Genomic DNA, 23012 nt, shown 5'->3' with positions numbered 1-23012 from the left:
TTCTCTCTTCCCACGCGCCACCACTACCAGAACCCTAACAAACTCCTCCGCCACTAAAACCACCGTAACCGTTTCCAGATTCATCCAAAACAGACACAAGTTCACAAATTCATCACAAAATACACAAAATCCACACAAGTTTCAAAAGATCGAAGCAAAATGCTTTCAATTCAACAAAATATTTTCGGATTCAGCAAGGTTCTCAGTGATTACTTGCGTAATCTTCATCATTGAACCGTAAAAATTCTTCCTGCAATTCAAGCGTAAGGACGCGATCACAGAAAGGAAATTGAAGAGGAGAAGAAGAGAAATTGAAGAATCAGAGAATATGAAGAGAAACCTGCAGCAAAAACGGTTCAAAGTTCAATTCGATCTAATCCAAAACCCTAGGGTTTCGAATCAAGTACCAAATCGAAGAACAACAGTGAGAGGATCTCAAATCTGCGAGGAAATCAAAACAGTTAGGGTTCAGAAATCAAGAGACGAAAGGAAGATCGAAGTATTCCATCGTCTTCTCCCTTTCTCCAATCATCAACAGGTAATCACGTTCAAACTCCTCTGTTTTTTTTTTAAAAATACATCAGCGAAGTCAGATCAAAGCGAAACGGTGTGGATCTTCGTATCTCTCCTCTTTTTTCTTTGAAAACGTTTGTAAATAGAGGAAGAGAAGAAGATTTACACCGTAAAACAAACACCATAGCCTCGTTTGGACTCGTTCCTCGTAAGTTTCAACCTAACCGAACCATAAAGGTGTAGATCTAGAAAGATCTACGAGTTTTTCACAAGAAACAAGGAAAGATTCAGAAAGAGAACGAAAAAACGAGTATCATGGTGTTTCCTTTCATTAAAAACGTTAGGCTTTCATGTTCATCGGAATCTGGAAGTAGTACCGGAGAAGATGAACTTTCCGACCAACATTCATCCTCTCCGGCGAGCTATTTGCAGAGCTCTTAGAGAGAGAGAGAAGTTAGAGAGAGAGTGAGAAGAGAGGAATGAATTGTGGGCCGGTCTTTGTGTTTTTATAAGGACGTGAACCAGACCGGTTCACCTGAACAAGTCTGGTTCACTCCTGAACCTTGATTGCCACCATCAGATCTAGGGTTTTGCCTCCTGGGTTGATCCAACGCTTCAGAGGCCTTCTGGATGATCCAGACCCAGCCTGTGTTTGGGTTTGGGCCTTAAGCTCATTGGTTTTCTATGTCTTACGTATTTTCTTGCTATTTTCACACTTTTGTTTAATAATTACACCCCTGCTTGTCTAAAATTTTTTTCATAAAAATCCCCAAAAATCATCATGTGTTTCTTGATAGTTTTAGTTGTTCTTGAATGATTTTACATGTTAATTTTGAACTGAAAGTATATGGAGATGTGTCTTGATATTCTTGTTAGTTTAATATTTTTCTTTTGATCAAATTGTGTGAAAAACCTCCAAAAATTGCTCATGTGTTTTTTATCTTGATAATGTTTCTTGATATCAAATATGTTGAATCTTTTACCTCTGAAATGTATGCAATTACCTTGATTTGTGTGGTGAATTCTTGGTATCTTGTGCTTTAAGTAACTTGATTTTTGTTAGAAATAAAGTGATAAATACACCTAAAATCTTGCTATGATTTCTTGGCTTGTTGTTTCCATTTGATTTCCATGTTATGGCTGAAGGAAGAATACTCTATAAAATTGGCCATAATGTAGAAATTATAGGCTCCACATTTGCCATCATTTTGTAGTAAATTTTTGGGTATATTTAGCATCTTTTCTTTGTCAATTCTAGTTGCTTGTTTAGAGTCTTTTGATTGCTATAATATTCATGATATTCCTCTACATTGTGCTACTAACCTTTTATTTCTTGTTTCATAAGCATTCCATAGACATCCCTATCTCATCTCACATCCATCTTCATTCTCTTGCAATTTAATTTTCACCAAGACTTGACATGTAAAGATTTAGGAATTTTTATACTTTACTTTTATGCAATTTTAATTTCTTGCAAGACCATAGAATGTATCTAGGCCAATGATGTAAAGGACAATGGACTCTAATAATGTACACCGACACAAGCACCGACACATGCACACACCCCACTTTAGATGTATGCCTAGGTTATGCATGTTTAGATGTATGTTTAGGATTGTATGTTTAGATGAATGCCTAGGATTTATACTTAGAAAAATCAATTTTCCAAACAAAAAAAGTATGAATAAATATCACTCAAACCATTTTCTTAATAAACCTTGGGGTCCAAAACCCCATTGATTTTCTCTTTTTTTCTTAATCAAATTTTAATGAATTTTAATCATACCTTGACTTTCATTTTTTCCAAAATCACTAATCAAACCTCACTTTTTTTCTTAAAGTCTCATACCTTTAAGGCCTCTCAATCTCCATTCTTAAAAATTCCAATTTTCAAATTTAAAATCAACCAACAAAAACAAAAACATTTTTGAGAGAACTACGGTGGATTTGATCCCTTAAACGGGTACGTAGGCAAGGAATCAAAATTCCTTCAATTCAAATAAAATAAAAATTCAAACGCTTTCTTCTCCCTCCAATTCTTCACTTAGAAAACTCTTAGGCTTAACATCACTTTTCAAAATAGCATTTAAAAGTAAAGCGCGCGCGTAGAAAGTAAAGACGGTTCCTATAGGTTACTATAGTCGTTATGGGTGCCTAACACCTTCCCGTAGCGAAAACAACTCCCGGACCTCGATTCTCAAGGGTTTTGCTTATTTTTTCCCTTCCCAAGAAAAAATGAGATATCACCGGTTAAAAAGGTTCGAACGTAATCAATGTTTGACACCCGAAAAACCAAGATAAAACACCTCTAATAGGGGTAAATAATTATGTGAACGAAGTAAGCACTAGAGGAAAAATATATATATTGATATATATTTTATTATTTGGAAATGATAAATTAAGTAATTAATTTAATCATTATTAGAAAGTGCTTTCTTAGTCCCCAAGTTTTGCTAAAATATTTTGGAACGCAATCTAGAATATTTTGGAACACAATATGAAATATTTGGGTAGGCAATCTAATATATTTTAGTACTTGATCTGAAATATATTTTGGTACATAATATAATATATTTTTGTACTCAAATATAATATATTTTGGTACTCAATTGAGATATTTTTGTACTAGATCTAGTATGTGAGTTACTTAATCACAAAGTAATGTATTACTTGTTCCCAAAGTTTCTCACTTATTAGTTGTGAATTTTCTCTATAAATAGAGAGCTCACACAGTGCATTCTACACACCAAAATTCACAGTTGATGCTTCTTGTGTCTTTCCTCTCTTCTCCCTCCTTCGACTTGTGTTGACAAGTCCTTCTCCTTTTTCTACTCCTTTCTGTCCCTTCGGAATTAAGAGTGGAATCAAGAATGGTCTTAAGAGCATAGTCCCTTCAATTATTTATGTCTTTTAGAATAAATAATATTTTAAGATCATAGTCCATTTTCGGGATAATAAGAATGATCTTAAACATATATATTCTTCTTCAATTCATGGATAAGTTAGATGTTAGAATGATCGTAGCATCATATTTGAGTGGTTGAAACACCATATTAATATTTGGAGATGTTAAAATTTAGAATGGTGGTAACACCATATTTGAGCGGTCTCAACACCATAATAGAGTGGTTATAGTACCATATTGGTTTCAGTATTAAAAGAGTGGTCTTAGTACCATATTGAAGGTGTAATTCTCGAACAGTTTTCTACAGTGCAGTAGTTAACCGCACAGTTGTAGCTGGGCTTGTTTTATCCTGGAGGCGGCGTGGTTGATAGTCTGCCTTGCACAATTTTGGGCAGTGCCACAAAACGTCTTAAAGAGAGCGACCTGGTCGTGACTCAACCTAGTAACAACTTCGGTAGAAAATAAAATTTGGAAAACCAAAATACAATAGTTTGGGAATCCAAAAACAACAGCTACAATATCCAGTGGCTCTCAAATTCATCAATATTGCATGTTTGGATGAATGGAAATGCATGTAGTAAAATATAAGATTCTTTACCTATAGTATAAGGCTTAACTACACTAGTGTTAAATTCGCATTAAAATACCCATCTTTTAATTCAGTTATTACAGGAAAATGAATTGAAAATGCATATGCGGTGGGTGGTATTTTTTTATTAAAGTTGAAAACACTCTACATTTTAAATAGATTATTACTGGGAAACACATGCCAAACGTATATGTTTTATGTCACTGTTTTATTAGCTGACTTAAAGATGTTTTTAGTCTGTTTTTAAGAAGAACTAACTCTAAAGATCACCTACGTTTTAAAAACACGTGAAACTTTATTTCATATGTACTATTTCTCCTCTTTATTTTAAACAAAACCCTAGTAGTTACTTTTCTCCCGTTGTCTATCTACGTCGTTGGAACCATGTTGGTCCATGAATAAAATTACCTTTTACAGTCACTTTTGTTCCCTTGTTCCCGTGAGCATAGCTCAGTTAGCATGGACATGCATTTTTATATGCAGGGGTCGGGGTTCGAACTCCGGACACCTCACTTATTCATCTTGAAAAATGTGAATTCTAGCCACTAGGCTACTGTGCAAAGAAAATATAAGACAATTTTTTAAACAATTTAGCAATAACGCGATTTAACTCCAACTATAGTGCATGTGCATGACACTACATGTCACTGTACGTGGACACTTCGGAATCCATCCCATACTCTAAAGGCTAAAATATGGTTTTAGTCCCTGGAAATATGCCTCGTTTTGGTTTTAGTCCCTGTAAATTTGATGTAACTAGTAAATTATCAACTAAATGATTCTAGATTTTGGATCATACCTGAAGCAGTCATAGCCAACAGTTCCTTTTATTCCAATTGACCTAGTTTCCTTGTGAAAGGTTTGTCAATGGTTGAGACTAGTTTTGCTATGCTAAAATCACTCAAATCCGCAACCATGCCATCGTCAAGAAGGATAATGCTGGGCTTTATATCAAAATGAAGGATCAATTGTTCAAATTCATGATGCAGATAATGTATTGAAGAAGCAACATCGATAGTGATATTTATTCTTTCATCAAGGTCCAACAATAATCTCTACACTTCCTTCCTTTGGATGCAGCCATTGTTCTAAGCTTCCACTTGCATTGACTAAAAAACTAGAGAATTAGTCGACAATTGGAGTCATTATAGATGAGTTTTAGACAAGTTGTTTATCGTTTATGGGAGATTTTGTATTATTTTTATTTGAATCATGTAATTATGTTTCTTTTCTAAGGAAGACAATTTCATATGTGCCGAGTCTTTTTATTGATATATAAATTCGGCAAACAAGATACTTCAAGGGAGTTTTGGAAGACATCGAATGAAGATCATCAAGGTTCTAGAAGTTTTTGAAGACATTACAAGTTGGAGAAATTCTATTTAAAGCCCAAGAATATGTCGGAGAAGGACAACACTAAGGGTGTGTTTGGTTCAGAAGAGAAATTGTGAAGAGAGAAATATGTGAGAGAGAGTTTGAAAAGAGAGAAATAAGTGAGAAATAGAGTTGATTTGATAGGTTGTTTGATATAAGAGAAAGATAGAAGAGATAGAGAAGAAAGAAGTGTTGATTATTTTGAAATGTACCAAAATACCCCTAAGTTAAAAACCTTATATAAAAATTAATTTAATGTTTTTTGAGCCATTTATTTAATTTTTTAAATAACTTAAATCAATTTTTCTAGTAATTTAACCAATTAGATTATTATTTTTAATTGAAAGTAAAATATTAGATTATTTTTGTAATTTTAGAAATTATAAATTTGAATTGATAAATATTTTTATTATAGCTTTTTGTTTTAAATATAATTGACTAAATCAACTTATAAATATCCGCAAACAACCCAGTGAATTACTACACCAATCAGAAAACGATAATTCAAATTTCTACTCTCTATTAACGAAGGAAGTCTTTAAAGACCTTTGTTATTGCTTAAATATTAAACTATCATGTGTGGAAAAGATTCCAACTTCATCTCAGATGCTTGGTAAGCAACAGTCCTGTAGCATGACAATCAGATCAGAATAGCCTATACACATAAAAACAACAGACAAACAAGTTACGAATTGAAATTTGTTTTTAACGATTGTTATTATTAAACTCCAATTTGTTTTTAACTTCTCCCTTCTCCTCTGTCTTCTATTGATTCTTTCACAGATACAGATACAGGCAGGGCAAGATTTATTCTGTAATTTTTTTTTGCCACTAAAAAGGAAAGTCCCAAAGAGTAGAGAAGAAGCTTCTCTCCATTTTTTTATAGAGAAACAGGCAAGGGTATTAATGGAAAAATGAATTCATGAAGCTTTCTCTCTATTTTCTTCGCAGGTTAGAGAAGAAGAAAAAAGGTGTGGGACCCATGCTGGTTTGGTCTCTCGCTCCTGTTTCTCTCGTGTTCCAAACGAGAGAAGTGGGCAGTTTCTTAGCTATTTCTCTCCTCCCTCTGTCTCTCTCTCTCAAACCAAACAGACTGTAAAAGTAGGGTGAAAAAAGGCATTTTCCCCACCTGAAGATGAAGCCACGCGCCGCACTAATGACCCACACGCTCTAGGCGAATTGTTCGTAGAGAAATTGCTCTCTCTTATGTGATCATGCGGGGCGCATGTTGTTTCGTAAAAAATCAGCTTTTTGCTTTTTTTTTTCTTCTTCTTCTGTGGGTTTTGGAGGAAAAATCACATAATTTTAACCCAAACCTAATTGAAAATATGTCTGTAAATTGATCTCCTTCCACACAAAAATATTCATTTAGATTTTGATGGAAATATTCATTTATGTGTCATGTGCTCTATATTATAATCATGATTTCAAAACTCGCCATTAGACTTAGACTTGATGGCAACTGATCTAGATGGCACTGGCAGTGAATAAATCACTTTTTTTTTTTAATTATGAAAAATTCCGTGGAAACGACCTGATTCAAGTCTAATTCTCGAACCTTATCAAAAAATATTGTTCACGGGATTTTAACTGGTTTTCATCAAATAATTTGGTGTAGAGTTGAATGAGAGAAAATGTGAATCCAACGATATTCAAATTAATTAAGGAAATTGATTTGAGTATTATAAAATTACATAGTACAATATTTTAAACCAATTCAGTTTTGAAAAAAGAGATATAGCTAGATAGAATGTATTAATAAAAACAAGACTACTTGCTAGCAAAAATCCGAGATTAAAAACCAACTATGTTATTAACCTTTGAGTCATCAAATTTTGTGTAATTTGAGTCAATTTAAAAATCAATCTTTTCATTATTTTTTGCACTTGTAAGGCAGAAACACTTACAAGATAGTGTAATAAAAACCAACTATGTTTTTAGCCTTTATTAATGTTGCACAAAGTATTTAAAGAAAAATTATACAATGAAACTCCTTTAGGAAGAACTACAACCCAATCTTCAAATTGTTGATTGTTTCTTCACTTCTTCAAATCTTCAACCTTGTCACTTTCAATGATGGAAACAACCAAAACTTTTTTATTCCGATTCTTTACCGTTCTAGATACTCTTTTTCAAGATTCCTATGCACAAGTTGCAACCCAACTCTTGTGTCTTGAGTCTTCAAAGCTATCACTCTTACAAAGACTAATTCCTAGCAATTGAATTAATCTCTATAAAATAACTCTCACACTCATATATATCTAATCGTTATCTTGATGAATGAATGAAGAGAAACAATGAGGCAAAGAGTTTATTTTTCTTTAAAAGAAGAAGTCAATGAATGTATGTATTTATAGATGATTTTTTTTGTTACTATTGATACGAAGTTTACATCGACACGTGAATAATTTCTTTCGAGGAACTTGTGGGTCATACAAGGTGAGTTCACCTCTCCGACCAGAATTTTTCCATCCGCATGAGTCAAAAATCAATCCCCTAACCATATACTTAAGGAACTCAAATCCCTTACCGCTTGAATCAATCCATTGTTGATTTATAGATGATTTTTATAAAGGGTACAAACATGATATTTTATTTCAGTAATCAAATAAAAGACTGTTGCACGTAATTGTTTGCTTGATTTGAAATTGTATGTCATTGTGTCTGTAACGAAATAGATACCAAATAAGTGTAAGCACAAAATTATAGAGAGACACATTCTATACATCAAATTCTAAATATATTCTAGTTTTTACATTACATCAAAATACCACCTAAGAGAAAATATGCACTCACACTCATCCATTGTTGTTGTGAAGAATATGATTTCTTTAAATAACTCCATTCATCTATTGATCTATTATTTCGGGATGAGGTGTGATATTTGTACATCCAATTTTAGATAACTTTTGTGATAATCACTTTTTCTCTTTTCTTATTGGATAAAAACAATAGAGAGAAAGAAGAAAAGAGAGAATAAAAACATATATGAATATGAGAGAGATGGTTGTTTCAAAAGTTCTCAAAAGTGGTTGTATAAATATTATTTCTCTTTCGGGAATATGGTTCCCTCCAAGAAGTGGCATCATGTTAGGATAAATGTATCATACTTCTACTAATGTATACGTAATTTGAGTTGTCAAACCTTAATGGTTCTCAAATAATAGGCAGGCATTACCATTATGAATTTTCAACTACTTGATTGAGAGTGTATGTACAGTGACCTCCTTTACCTTTGCAAAAAGGTTTTTGAAAACTTTTACTCCCTCCGTTTCAAAATGAGTGTCGCTTTAGCCAAAAAAAATTGTTTTTTGGAATATTATTTAGTCGCATCCACTCGTGCTTGCAAAATACTTCTCCATGTATAACTTGGGCAGTAGCCAGTTGAAGCTTTCAAGAAATTGCTTCTAGGAAAATACCTTGCTTTCAAACATTGTGAGATCAATAAGTCGTCGTTGTGCATAATACGCCAACCTTGTTTAGACAACATTGCAAGGTTAAACTCATGAAATGTTCGAAAACCTATTCCACCTTTCTTTTTTCCTTACATAATGGATTAAATGGGAGACATTATGTAAGGAAAACTTTTATCTTTATCGGCCTTAAACCGTTTATAAATAGTAAATATTATATAGAAGTGTTTCAAAATGATAATTAAGTACAACAATATTACGACATAAAAATACGATTGTAGGCTTTCAAGTAAGTTAATAGTTACTTTTCAACCTAATTATGAAAGTTACTCTTATAGGGGGTGGGATTAAAAAAAAGGTGTGACATGCCTAAATTGAATGTCATGGTGATACCTTCAAAAGTTGAAAGAGAAGAAGATAATATTCCTTCCGTCCCTATATCTAACCACCCATTTGACTTTATTTTTGTCCCTAAATCTAAACCTTTTTTCAAATTACTAGATGCATTTATTATTTTTTCTCTAAACATACCCCTAATTAATACTACTAACTTATCTTGAAATTTAAAAAGTCAAATTTAATACATATACAAACAAAGGACAATATGGTAATATTAACACACAAAACAGACATAATAATTACACTGACAACTTTTCTTAAGAAATGTGAAAAAAGCAAAGGGAGATTACATTAAGGGACGGAGGGAGTATAAAGAATACTTTTTTTTTTTAAGAAGTCAAATTAATCTACCGAAATTGACATCAGAGAGAATCAAATCTTAAACTTTAAGATGAATACATTCTCAGGTTTCAAGTCAACACTACCAAACCAACCAAGTGAATTAAATAATACTCTTTGTTGGTATACAATCATCTTAAAGTACAAAATCATAAATACTAGGTTCAAGAAATTAGGTAAAGATAAATAGTTATTGAATGCCAAACTAAAAATACATCATGAAATATCTTAGGGTCTTGCAAACCATTGCCGGCAATGATTAAAGAAACTGTAAATAGAAAATTTGTCTTGAAAATATAAGTTTTTGTTTTTTATTAAGTAATAATTACACAACTTTTTATAAAAAGTTATTTGTTTTAGTTGCTTAACCAATGTGATGAAGGCACTGTTCATCATTCTCCGATGTTTTATCATAAAGTACTTTAGTATCCTAATAATTCATTCTCCTCCATTTGACAGTTTTGAACTCTGCTAGATCCGGTACTCTGGGTCTTCGCTTTTCAATCCATTGACATCTGCTATTAATGCACTTATGAACATAATTCTTATCCCACTTTATGATATAGGATATTGGACAGTCGACGTTAGATTCACATTCATCAATTTCTGTATAAAATTAACAAATATTAAAATAATGTAAGTTACTAAAACATGATAAAGATTGGGTAAAACCAACAAGTAAAGAAGAAAATTTTAAAAGGTTGAAAAATAACTTACTATCAACAATATCCATTGTAACAAGAAATATGGGAAGAAATATAATTATACCCCAGATAAACTTGAGAATTTCAGCCATATTTTTTTTTCTTTCTCCTTTACATGTACAAAGGTAATATGATTTGATCTCTTTTATAGTGTATGAAGATCTAACTCTCTTAAAAATTGTCTCTTTGTATGATTTGATCGTTATAGCAATTTTTGAAGGAATCGTTATAGCACTCATGAAGTTGGGAAAATCCATCATAAAATAAAATCATTATTAAATCTCTCTTAATTGTATGTGTTTTGTGTTTGTACCTTTATCACACCTAATAGAAAAGGGAATTCCTTTTTAACCTTTCTTGTTACTCCGAACTTTTCATTTCTTTTTTTACCTTTCATAATAGTAAAGAGAAGAGAATATTTCTTTTTCGACTTTGGTAAAGTTATTTGTTGAAATAATGAATATATACACACATTATGGAACCATGTTTTAAGAAGATTTATGTTTCAATTGAATTAAAAAATATAAAATATACCTTTCATTTAAAAATATGTTGTCTATTTTATAATACATTTTTGGTAAATATGCTTTTAGTCCTTCTAAATGTAACAACTTTTATTTTCAGCCTCTTTAACATATTTCCTTTGTACCTTCGTCCCTCTAAATTTTCTATTATCAATTTTAGTCCACACTTTTTTACAAAACTTCATATTTTTACAAGTGAGTTTTTTGATGACATGTCATTGTTAAGATAAATATATTTAACTTAATAACTTAACTATTTGATCTTTAGATTAATAAAGATTAAGGATTTAAATTGTTAAACTATTGATATTGTAAGGTCTAATTACTGATGTGACATAAAAAAAAGTTACTTGAAACATGAGACATGAAATTTTGTTAAACAAACGAGACTAAAATTGTTAAGAGATAATTTAGAGGGATCAAAGTTCGAAGAAAACCTTTAGAGAGACTACAAATGAAAGTTGGTATATTTAAAGGTACTAAAAACATATTTAACCCAAAAATGTGTATATTTTATATTTAAAAATTCACTTGAAACTTAAACTTTTTTTAAAACATGGTTACATAATATATATAAATCATTTAGAAACAAAAAAAAAACTAGTTTATGTTCAATACCAATTTTTTTGTAAAGCATTGTGAATTATATATTTGATGCGAATGGTAGTGTAGAATAAATCGTGCAATTACAACATTATATGTTGGAACAAAATGTGTTTAACAATGAACCTCAAAGAGTTTTGATGATAACAAGGTATTAAAAATTGTAAATTGGACTAGCTAATATTTGTTCAAGTGTACAGGACCATAGTTAAAGTTACATCATTAATTGGTTCTGAATGAGCAAATAAAGAGCAAATGGAAATGAAGCTTAGACGATTCTGAAGGCAATACGCTCCTGAAAGTGGAAAGCGCTCCTGAAGTCAAGCTGCTCCTGAAGAGAGAAAAACGCGCTCCTGAAGAATAGTGCTCCTGAAGACAAGAGGTCCAGAAGCCACATTATCAGAAGCTGCATCATCAGAAGCAGAAGAAGCTGCATCATCAGAAGCTGCATCATCAGAAGCTGCCTCATCAGAAGTCATTTCACCAGAAGCTGAAGATCAACTGGATTTGCAGAAGATTCAAAGATTGAAGAATCTACACTGCAAAAGCTGTCTATTGGACTCGAAAACACAGCAGAAAATTAGTGGAACTTTGCAACGGTCATTTCAAAGGTGTTTGAAAGGCATGTGCTTGCAATTTGGACGAAAGCGTTGACATTGTACTATTGTACGAACTGTACAACCACCTTCTCCACTACTCTGTTTTGTGTCCACGCTACAAGACAAGAAAACAGCTTCAGAATACGGCTTCGCCTGCATAGATGTTCCTTTGGATAAGGAATGGATTTCAAATTTGTTCTTCATAGGACAACAACCAAATCAGGCAAAATATCATTGGTGAAAGATCAAGCTTCAACAACGACTCTTTGGTGTGCTGGCAATTTCACAACGTCTCTTTCACACCTCTATATAAAGGAGTGAAGACTTAGAGTTTTGGTAATGCAAGAACGCTGAACGAAAGACTCACAACATTTTTACAAGTGCCAAACCTCTGCTGAAATTGTTCTGCATTCACTTAGAATTTCTGTGTCTCAAAGTCATATCTTAGAAATTCTTAAGTCCATTGAGTCTGTATCTGATTTATATTGTGAGCACCTCTGATTGTATATCAAGTGTTCAACCTTAAACAATTTTCTGTGTAATTTTGTTTAGTTAGGAAGTCTCTTGCAGTTGTGCTTGAGCAGGAAGTCTCTTGATTGTGTTCTTGAGCAAAGGAAGTCTCTAGCTTGTGTGCTTGAGCAAAGGAAGTCTCTTGCTTGTGTGCTTGAGCAATTGTAATCAGATATTACTCTTAGTGAAATCTCCTTGGAAGTGCAAGGGGGACTGGACTACTTCCGGATTGTGGAAGGAACCAGTATAATTGCTTTGTGTCGTTCTTCTTCCCTCTCTCTGTTTTATTCCGCTGCATTTAGATTCTGACCATCACTTCAGAAGCTGTCTCACTTAGCTTCTGATCAGTGTGTTCAGTTTTTAGGAGAAACGAAGAATTTTTCAAAACACAACTCAACCCCCCTTCTTGTGTTTTTCTCACCTTCAATTGGTATCTAGAGCCTTGGTCTGTTGTGTAACACTTAACCGTGTAACAGTCAAAGATCTGAGAAAAACATGTCTACTCCTCCTCCTACTGGTTCTAGTGATACTATCTATAAAAATGTCTCACATGATTATAGTGATAGTAAGAAATCCAGTGTTGGGAAGATTCCAAAATTCAATGGAGATGCTGAAGAATTCTCTTGGTGGAAGACCAACTTTTACAGTTACATCATGAGCCTAGATGAAGAATTATGGGATATTCTGGAAGATGGTGTTGGTGATTTAGTCCTTGATGAAGAAGGAGCTGCTGTGGATAGAAAGAAACATACTCCAGAACTGAGGAAACTCTACAAGAAGCATCATATTATCAGAGGAGCCCTTGTCACTGCCATACCCAAAGCAGAATACATGAAGATGAGTGACAAATCCACTGCGAAAGCTATGTTTGCTTCTCTCTGTTCAAATTATGAAGGGAGCAAGAAGGTCAAAGAAGCAAAGGCTCTCCTGCTTGTACATCAGTATGAGTTATTCAAGATGAAGGATGATGAAACTATTGAGGAGATGTACTCAAGGTTTCAAACCTTAGTTTCTGGGCTACAGATTCTAAAGAAGAGCTATGTTGCTTCTGATCATGTAAGCAAGATACTTAGAAGCTTACCTGCCAGATGGAGACCAAAGGTGACTGCCATTGAGGAAGCTAAAGATTTAAACACTTTAAGTGTCGAAGATCTTGTTAGTTCTCTCAAAGTTCATGAGTTAAGTCTTAATGAACATGAGTCTACTAAGAAGAGTAAATCAATAGCTCTTTCATCCAAAGGCAAGTCATCAAAAGCTCTTAAAGTGGTTGAATCTGAAGAGGAAGAACAGTCAAGTTCAGATTCTGAACCAGATGCTGCTGAAATGGCCATGCTCTCAAACAGACTTCAATATCTGGCCAAAAAGAACAGAAAGTTTCTCGCCAGAAGGGGTAACTCCAGAAGCTCAAGGAAAGAAGATCAGAAGGGATGCTTCAACTGTAAGAAGCCTGGACATTTCATTGCTGAATGCCCTGATCTTCAAAGAGAAAAGTCAAAGGACAAATCAAAGAGGTCTACATTCAAACCAAACAAATTCAAGAAGCAGATCAAGCAGAGTTTAATGGCAACCTGGGATGATTTGGGAAGTGAATCTGGATCTGACAAAGAAGAAGCTGATGAAGATGCAAAGGTAGATGTTGGGCTGGTAGCAACAACAACTTCAGAAGCTGGATCAGATTCAGACTCAGAAGATGAAAACGAGGTATATTCCAAAATTCCCAGAGATGAACTTGTTGAGTCACTTAAAGAACTTCTTACACATTTTGAAGTAAGAACCAATGAGTTGAAGGATTTAAAAGAAAAATATGCTGATTTGGTGAAACAGCAAAAATCAACTCTATTGGATCTGAAAGCTTCTGAACAAGGACTTAGGGGCTTTGACTTCATGTGTAAAACGTATGAAGATCAGCTCAGGTTCTTATGTCAGAAGCTACAAGAAAAGTGTAATGAAAAACCTTTAAGTAACCATGAAATTGCTCTTGAAGATTTTATTATATCTGGCATTGACAGAAGCAGAGTAGCTTCTATGATTTATAGCATTTACAAGAACAATGGCAGAGGAATTGGTTTTCCAGAAGTGAAACTTGAGAAAACCAATCTAAAATCTTGTTGTGAATGCATCAAGGAAGGTCTGAAAACCTTCTTTGTACCAGAAGGGGCTGAGTTGGAAACTGTTGTTCAATCAGAACCTGAAGCTTCTAGTCCCAAGGCTAAGATTAATTCAAAGCCAAAGAACTCTAAGTCAAAGGCTATGATCAAATCTGATTCCAAGACTTCAAAGGTTAGGATCCTGAAAAGATCAGAACCTATTCCTCAGAGTCTGGTGAAACCAAAATCTGGGGTTCTGAAGTCTAAGTTTCAGAAGAAGACAGTTACTACTTCTGAAGTACCAAAACCTAAGGTGATGGTTAATCAGAAGCAACCCAACTCACAGCACAAGGTACAAGAAGTGAAGAGTAAAGCCTTAAGTACTAACCTTCCAGGACCCATAGAACAATGGGTACCTAAATCTAAAAATGTCAATGATGCAGGTATGTCTAAGAGCAGTGCCAAAGCAAAGATCATGGTACCTAGACAGCTGTTGCTCAAGACACATGACAGGAGACAAGTCCATGTTTCTCAGCCTAACAATGAAAGAGGGAGGAAATGTGAAATTTGGAGGCAACCAGTCAGGCAAGATCATAGGTGCAGGAACTATTGGCAATTCCTCTACCTCAATTAATAATGTATGGTTGGTAGATGGTCTTGAACATAACCTTTTGAGCATTAGTCAATTTTGTGATAATGGTTATGATGTGCTTTTTGAAAAACCCAACTGTACAGTAATCAACAAGGAAGACAAATCCATTGTGTTCAAAGGAAAGAGAGTTGACAATGTCTATAAAATCAATTTTTTTGAACTGGCTGATCAGAAGGTGATTTGCCTACTATCAGTGAATGATAAGAAATGGATGTGGCACAGAAGGTTGGGACATGCTAACTGGAGGTTAATCTCTAAGCTTAGTAAGTTACAACTTGTGAAAGGGCTACCAGACATTGACTATCATTCATATGCACTCTGTGGTGCATGTCAGAGAGGGAAAATTGTGAAATCATCTTTTAAAACCAAAGACATTGTTTCAACCTCAAGACCTTTAGAATTACTCCATATTGATTTATTTGGACCAGTGAGTACTGCATCCTTATATGGAAGTAAATATGGATTAGTCATTGTTGATGATTACAGCAGATGGACTTGGGTGAAATTCCTGAAAAGTAAGGATTATGCATATGAGGTATTCAGTAACTTCTGCACACAAATTCAAACTGAAAAAGAGTCAAAAATTTTGAAAATCAGAAGTGATCATGGTGGAGAATTTGAAAATGAGCCATTTGAAGCTTTTTGTGAAAAACATGGAATCATCCATGAATTCTCTTCTCCTAGAACTCCACAACAAAATGGGGTTGTAGAGAGAAAGAATAGAACGTTACAAGAAATGGCCAGAACCATGATCCATGAAAACAATTTGGCTAAACATTTTTGGGCAGAAGCAGTGAATACAGCATGTTATGTTCAAAACAGGATCTATATTAGATCTATTTTGGAGAAAACTACATATGAACTCTTTAAAGGAAGAAAACCAAATATCTCATACTTTCATCAATTTGGATGTACATGTTACATTCTGAACAACAATCTCTACCTAAAGAAATTTGATGCCAAGGCCCAAAGAGGAATCTTTTTAGGTTACTCTGAAAGGTCAAAGGCATACAGAGTGTATAATTCAGAGACACTCTGTGTTGAAGAATCTATGCACGTCAGATTTGATGACAAAGAGCTTGAAGATAAAACTTCAAAGCAAGATGAAAGTTTTGCAGAGATACAGGTTCCTGAAGTTACTCCAGAACCTGATCAGATAGCTGAATCTGAAGATAGTCCAGAAGCTGAACCCACATCAGAAGCACAAGATGAAACTGCTTCTGATGAAGCACAAGATGGCTCACATCAAGCAGATCCTCCCAGAAACATATTCAAACATAAGTCTTCACATCCTGAGGAGCTAATCATTGGAAATAAAGATAGTCCAAGAAGAACAAGATCACATTTCAGACAAGTAGAGTCAATGCTTGGATTAATCTCAATGATTGAACCTACAACAGTTGATGAAGCACTCTCAGATGATGGATGGATCCTAGCTATGCAAGAAGAGTTGAATCAATTTCAAAGAAATGATGTGTGGGATCTGGTACCCAAACCTCAGCACAAGAACATTATTGGAACAAAATGGGTATTCAGAAACAAGCTGAATGAGCAAGGTGAAGTAACAAGAAACAAAGCCAGGCTTGTTGCACAAGGGTATAGTCAACAAGAAGGCATTGATTACACTGAAACATTTGCTCCAGTTGCAAGATTGGAAGCAATCAGGTTACTTCTTTCCTATGCAGTTAATCATGGCATAATATTATATCAGATGGATGTCAAGAGTGCATTTCTAAATGGTGTCATAGAAGAAGAAGTGTATGTCAAGCAACCTCCTGGATTTGAGGATATTAAATATCCTGACCATGTTTTTAAACTGAAGAAATCACTATATGGCTTGAAACAAGCTCCCAGAGCTTGGTATGATAGACTAAGTAATTTCTTAATCAAGAATGATTTTAAAAGAGGACAGGTTGATACAACACTCTTCAGAAGGACCCTTGGGAAAGATATTCTTGTTGTGCAAATATATGTTGATGATATAATATTCGGTTCTACTAATGCATCTCTTTGCAAGGAATTCTCTAAGTTGATGCAGGATGAATTTGAAATGAGCATGATGGGAGAGCTGAAGTTCTTCCTTGGCATTCAAATCAATCAATGCAAAGATGGAGTCTATGTTCATCAATCAAAGTACACAAAGGAGCTTCTGAAGAAGTTCAAACTTGAAGATTGTAAAGTGATGAACACTCCAATGCACCCTACGTGCACCTTAAGCAAAGAAGATGAAGGAGCTAAAGTAGATCAGAAGCTGTATAGAGGATTGAAAGAAAGTCAACCAGTGGCAATTGTCAATTTCTGGGTGATAATCTTATATCCTGGGCTAGCAAAAGACAAACAACTATTGCTATGTCTACAGCAGAAGCAGAATACATTTCAGCTGCAAGTTGTTGTACACAACTGCTTTGGATGAAACATCAGTTGGAAGACTATCAGATAATTGCTAACAGTATTCCCATTTATTGTGATAATACTGCTGCTATTTGTTTGTCTAAAAATCCAATTTTGCATTCAAGAGCTAAGCACATTGAAATCAAACACAATTTTATCAGAGATTATGTTCAAAAAGGAATTTTAGATATACAATTCATTGATACTGAAAATCAATGGGCTGATATATTTACTAAGCCTTTAACTGTTGAAAGATTTGATTTTATAAAGAAAAATTTGAACATGCACTACGTGTCTGATTAAAGTTTGCTTGCTCCTGAATAGGATTTTAGGTTCTGAAGTTAGTTCAGAAGCAGTAGTCCATCAGAAGCTCTTTATTGAGGTTCTGAGGAAAACTCGCTTCTGATAATGATGACGTCAGCATCTGAAGTCCAGAAGCTGGATTTATTGCTTTCGAATAGTTGAATTAGTGGAAACGTTGGGAGTTACTTTTTAAAAGTAACTTCTGGCCCACTAACTTGGTAGTTACTCTGTGAACTTCTTACGTGGCCTGTATGTGTTGGTGTATAACAAAAAGGGCAATGATGATTTAATAGCTTTGAAAGTACTTTTCACGCGCCCCCAATTTATCATTAATGTTATGTTTGTTTGTCTCTTTTGAATTGCAAACGTTTTTACTCTTAAACACTTTTTCAATTCACACACTACTCACTCACAACAAACACATTTTGCTCTCAAACCTCTTGCGAAGTAAGCGTAAAAACCTTAGAACCCTATATTCTCTAAATCTTCTTCAATCATCATCAAAATGGTATCTACTTCACGAATGGTCCCTGAATATGACTACAGAGGAAGAAGCATGAAATTGGAAGAATGGGATTTACAAGTTCAGATAGAGAATCCAGTGGATTTTGATTCTCTGGCCTTTCATAAGTGTTGGTCAGAAGCTACTATGAAAAGCAAGGACTCATGCATTACTTCATAATGTTGAATGGACCAACATATGAAGCTCTGGTTAGACACTTCTGGGTAAGAGCTAAATTTTACAACAAAGCGGCATCCCTAGCTGAGGAAAGTCAGATGGTGTTAATGTATCCTGAATTAGAAGGGAAGACAAGAGAATAAATGGGTCTTGCGCCGTTTGTTGAAGACGAAATCAGATCAAGTATCTGCGGTATTCCAGTAAGAATTACTCAATGGCAGATAGAAGCTGTTCTTAAGGTTGAAGCATCTGGATACTATTCTGGAATTGATCTTTCAGATGCTGCTGAAAAACGCATTTGGAAAAAGCAAGCTAATTTGGTAATATACAATTCTGAGAAGGAGAAGAAATATGCTGAACTGAGCATGGAAACTAAGATGCTTCTGAAGATTCAGAATGAGAACCTGTTTCCATGTGGTGACAGTGTGAAACCAAATTTAGCTCAGAAGGTCCTTCTCCAGCACTTCATCAAAAAGGAAAAAGTGAACGTGCCCAAATATATGTTCAAGTACCTCATAGAGTGTCTGAAACAGAGTCAGCTCCTGGATAAACCCTGGGTTCCTTATGGAAGACTCTTATCGGAGATATTCTATCAAGGAGGTGTCTTGGACAGTCTCAGTAGATCTCAAGGTTACACAGATCAGCTACTTGACACTAAGACTGGAAAGTTCATTAATGCTCATACTCTCTTAAATATGAAGCTAATCAGTAAAGTCACCCAACTTCAAACTGATTTAAGTGAATCCCATGTGTTGTCTGATCTTATGAGAGATTTTCCACCCATTTGCAAACGGGATCCTATTGAAGTGCAGATGAGGTACATCAAGGATCACTATGAGACAACCAACAAGATCATCAGGTTGGATGAAGTTCCTGAAGAAATGTTTGGTGGTGCAGTGCCTCTAGCAAAAGGCAGAAGATCTAAAAGAAAAATGACTGCAGAAGATTATCTGGAGGTTGAAAAGACCGTTAAGAAGGCAAGAGTTGCTGCTGACAAGCTCAAGATTGGTGGTTCATCTGTACCATCAATTGAAGAAGCTATTGAAGACATGGATTCGAGGTTGATCATGGATGTTGGCATTACTGGTAATCAACCTGTAGTACCAAAGAAGAAGAGGAAGCCAGCAGTAAGGAGAACCAAGGACTTTCCTCATGTGTCTGAGAAGGGTGAAGCTCCTACTAATGTGTCAGAAGCTATTGGAAAAGCTATGGAGATCGCTTCTGAACTTCAAGAGAGGGTAATGACAGAAGCATCACAACTTCTTAAAATTTCTGGCATTGCTGAAGACGATCAAATGAAGTCAGCTGATTGTTCAGAACCTTCTACAACAGGTAATATCTTCACACACTCAGAACCAGTAGTACATGAGATATCCAGTGACTCTCCTTCACCTTCTTCAAAATCCTCATCATCATCTTCAGATTCTGATGATGATATACCCATAGCTCAACTTTTTCGAAAACCAGTAAAACGCCAGTCAACATTAACCAATACCAACACAAAGCCATCTCAGTCAAGCATTTATGAACCAGTTGGTCATATAATCAATGAGAAGTTGACTGAATTGGCTGTGCAGAGAGATAGAGTCATTAATAATATCTTTCGTCTTAACCCTCAACCTCTTAACATTCAACCCCTCAACATGATTGTACCAGAAAATGTTGAGTCAACCTCAGAGAAAGCCTCTGAGACAACTCCAGAAGCAGCTGCTTCTGATAAAGTTGTTTCAGAAGACCCCCCTCAACAAAAACCTTCACCAGAAAAAGCCTTTTCACCCCCTACAACTTCATCACCCCCAACTGTTCCTGAACCATCTGTTCCTGAACAAGTCACTCCTCAAAAGACCGTTCCTGAACATATTGTTCCTGAACAACCAGTTGCTAAACCCATTCCTGAACCTGAACCTGAAACTGCTGCTCCTGAACACATTGTTCCTGAGCCAAACCCTGCTTCCATAACTCCTTCACCAGTACAAGTTATCAAGATCACTCATCATACTGGTGTATGTGATATGGACACAGACTCTGAGGATGATCAAAATGATCATGCCTCTGATATGGTAGTTGACCCCACTCCTGACCAACCATCAACTAGCCAATCCTTAACCATAAATGACCAATCATCATCAAACCTACCCATTATACACTTAGCCCCTCCAAAACCCTCTAAACAACCTTCACCTCCCACCATTTACCTGGATTCTCAAGTACTAAAAGATGTGTGGGAAGATATTGCTTCTGAAGTTCTCAGACTGATAGCGGGAAGAAATGACTTAGGTCATCAAGTTAGCTATCAGAAGCAATGGAGAAGGATAAAAGAAAGGGTCGTCAACCTGATTTCAGCTTTGCATGATTCCTGCATTGAGGCTCAAGAGCAAGCCAAGCAGAAGCTGGAAGATTGGTTGAATGGAATAGAAGAGAATACTGGAGATGTTGAAGTTCTTGGTACTTGGGTGAAGAATCCACTCAGTATCAGAGGCAAAGAACCTGATGAATTCCTGCCTAAGGAGCTGCATCTGATTATTCCTTCTGAGATCCTGGAGAAGATTGATGCACCTAACCTGGCTCTAGCTCAGGAGAACAAGGTGCTCAAAGAAGAAAATGACAGGCTTGAAACAGAGCTACTAGAGCAGAAGCTGAAGATATCAAAATTGGAAGCTGATATGCAAGAAGCCAAGATCAGAGAAGACAACTACAGAAAAGTTATGGACAAGAAGTATGCTGATGTTCAAGAGCTTCTGAAGAAGATTCTAGAGAAATAAGCCAAACCCATAGTTGCACACTTTTAGCTTATTTTTTTGTCTCTTTAGGCTTTTAATATTCTTTGATCATCTCTGCTTCTGACTCAGTTCTTTTCGCTTCTGATATTATAAGCTTCTGAATTCTTCTTGCTTCTGAAAATCTTTAACTGTTCATACCTTGTGTGTTATTATTTGCTTTGATAATAATGCTTGCTATGCTTGTTTATTTAATCTTTGAAGATGGTTAATATGCTTTAAAATTATTTGAATTATGCTCTGAACCTTTAATCTTATGTTTTTCTCATCTCTTCTTTTTGTTTATGTCTTTTTGCTAATGACAAAAGGGGGAGTATATGTGATAGTATTTAAAGGCTCTGAGCCCCATTAATAATATTTGAAAATTTTGAAAAAAATTTCTATCTTTTTGTTTTACCTTTAAAAGGGTGTATCAAAAAGGGTGAAGTATCAAATTTCAAATAAAATTAATTGAACCATTCTTCTTATCTATAAGTCAAATCTTTCAAATTTTTAAGCTCTGATATTATTGTGCGAAAAATGAATTTAATTAACCTGGATAGAACTTAGGGGGAGCTTACAAACCTCACCTTAAAGACTATCAGACTCAGGGGGAGTTAGAGCTTACAAACCTCAGACTCTGAGCTTACAAACCTCAGAAACCCCAAAGTCAACTCGTTAATTAGATTAACAACAATTGACCAATTTTAAATACTATTGTTTGTCATCATCAAAAAGGGGGAGATTGTTGGAACAAAATGTGTTTAACAATGAACCTCAAAGAGTTTTGATGATAACAAGGTATTAAAAATTGTAAATTGGACTAGCTAATATTTGTTCAAGTGTACATGACCATAGTTAAAGTTACATCATTAATTGGTTCTGAATGAGCAAATAAAGAGCAAATGGAAATGAAGCTTAGACGATTCTGAAGGCAATACGCTCCTGAAAGTGGAAAGCGCTCCTGAAGTCAAGCTGCTCCTGAAGAGAGAAAAACGCGTTCCTGAAGAATAGTGCTCCTGAAGACAAGAGGTCCAGAAGCTGCATCATCAGAAGCAGAAGAAGCTGCATCATCAGAAGTTGCATCATCAGAAGCTGCCTCATCAGAAGTCATTTCACCAGAAGCTGAAGATCAACTGGATTTGCAGAAGATTCAAAGATTGAAGAATCTACACTGCAAAAGCTGTCTATTGGACTCGAAAACACAGCAGAAAATTAGTGGAACTTTGCAACGGTCATTTCAAAGGTGTTTGAAAGGCATGTGCTTGCAATTTGGACGAAAGCGTTGACATTGTACTATTGTACGAACTGTACAACCACCTTCTCCACTACTCTGTTTTGTGTCCACGCTACAAGACAAGAAAACAGCTTCAGAATACGGCTTCGCCTGCATAGATGTTCCTTTGGATAAGGAATGGATTTCAAATTTGTTCTTCATAGGACAACAACCAAATCAGGCAAAATATCATTGGTGAAAGATCAAGCTTCAACAACGACTCTTTGGTGTGCTGGCAATTTCACAACGTCTCTTTCACACCTCTATATAAAGGAGTGAAGACTTAGAGTTTTGGTAATGCAAGAACGCTGAACGAAAGACTCACAACATTTTTACAAGTGCCAAACCTCTGCTGAAATTGTTCTGCATTCACTTAGAATTTCTGTGTCTCAAAGT

Source organism: Medicago sativa, chromosome 5 (assembly GCF_051527215.1).
Source record: "Medicago sativa cultivar Bolivia chromosome 5, Bolivia_mono, whole genome shotgun sequence".
In the NCBI taxonomy this organism is placed as follows: domain Eukaryota; kingdom Viridiplantae; phylum Streptophyta; class Magnoliopsida; order Fabales; family Fabaceae; genus Medicago; species Medicago sativa.
The sequence above is the reverse complement of the archived record's forward strand: the minus strand, read 5'-3'. Positions refer to the sequence as shown.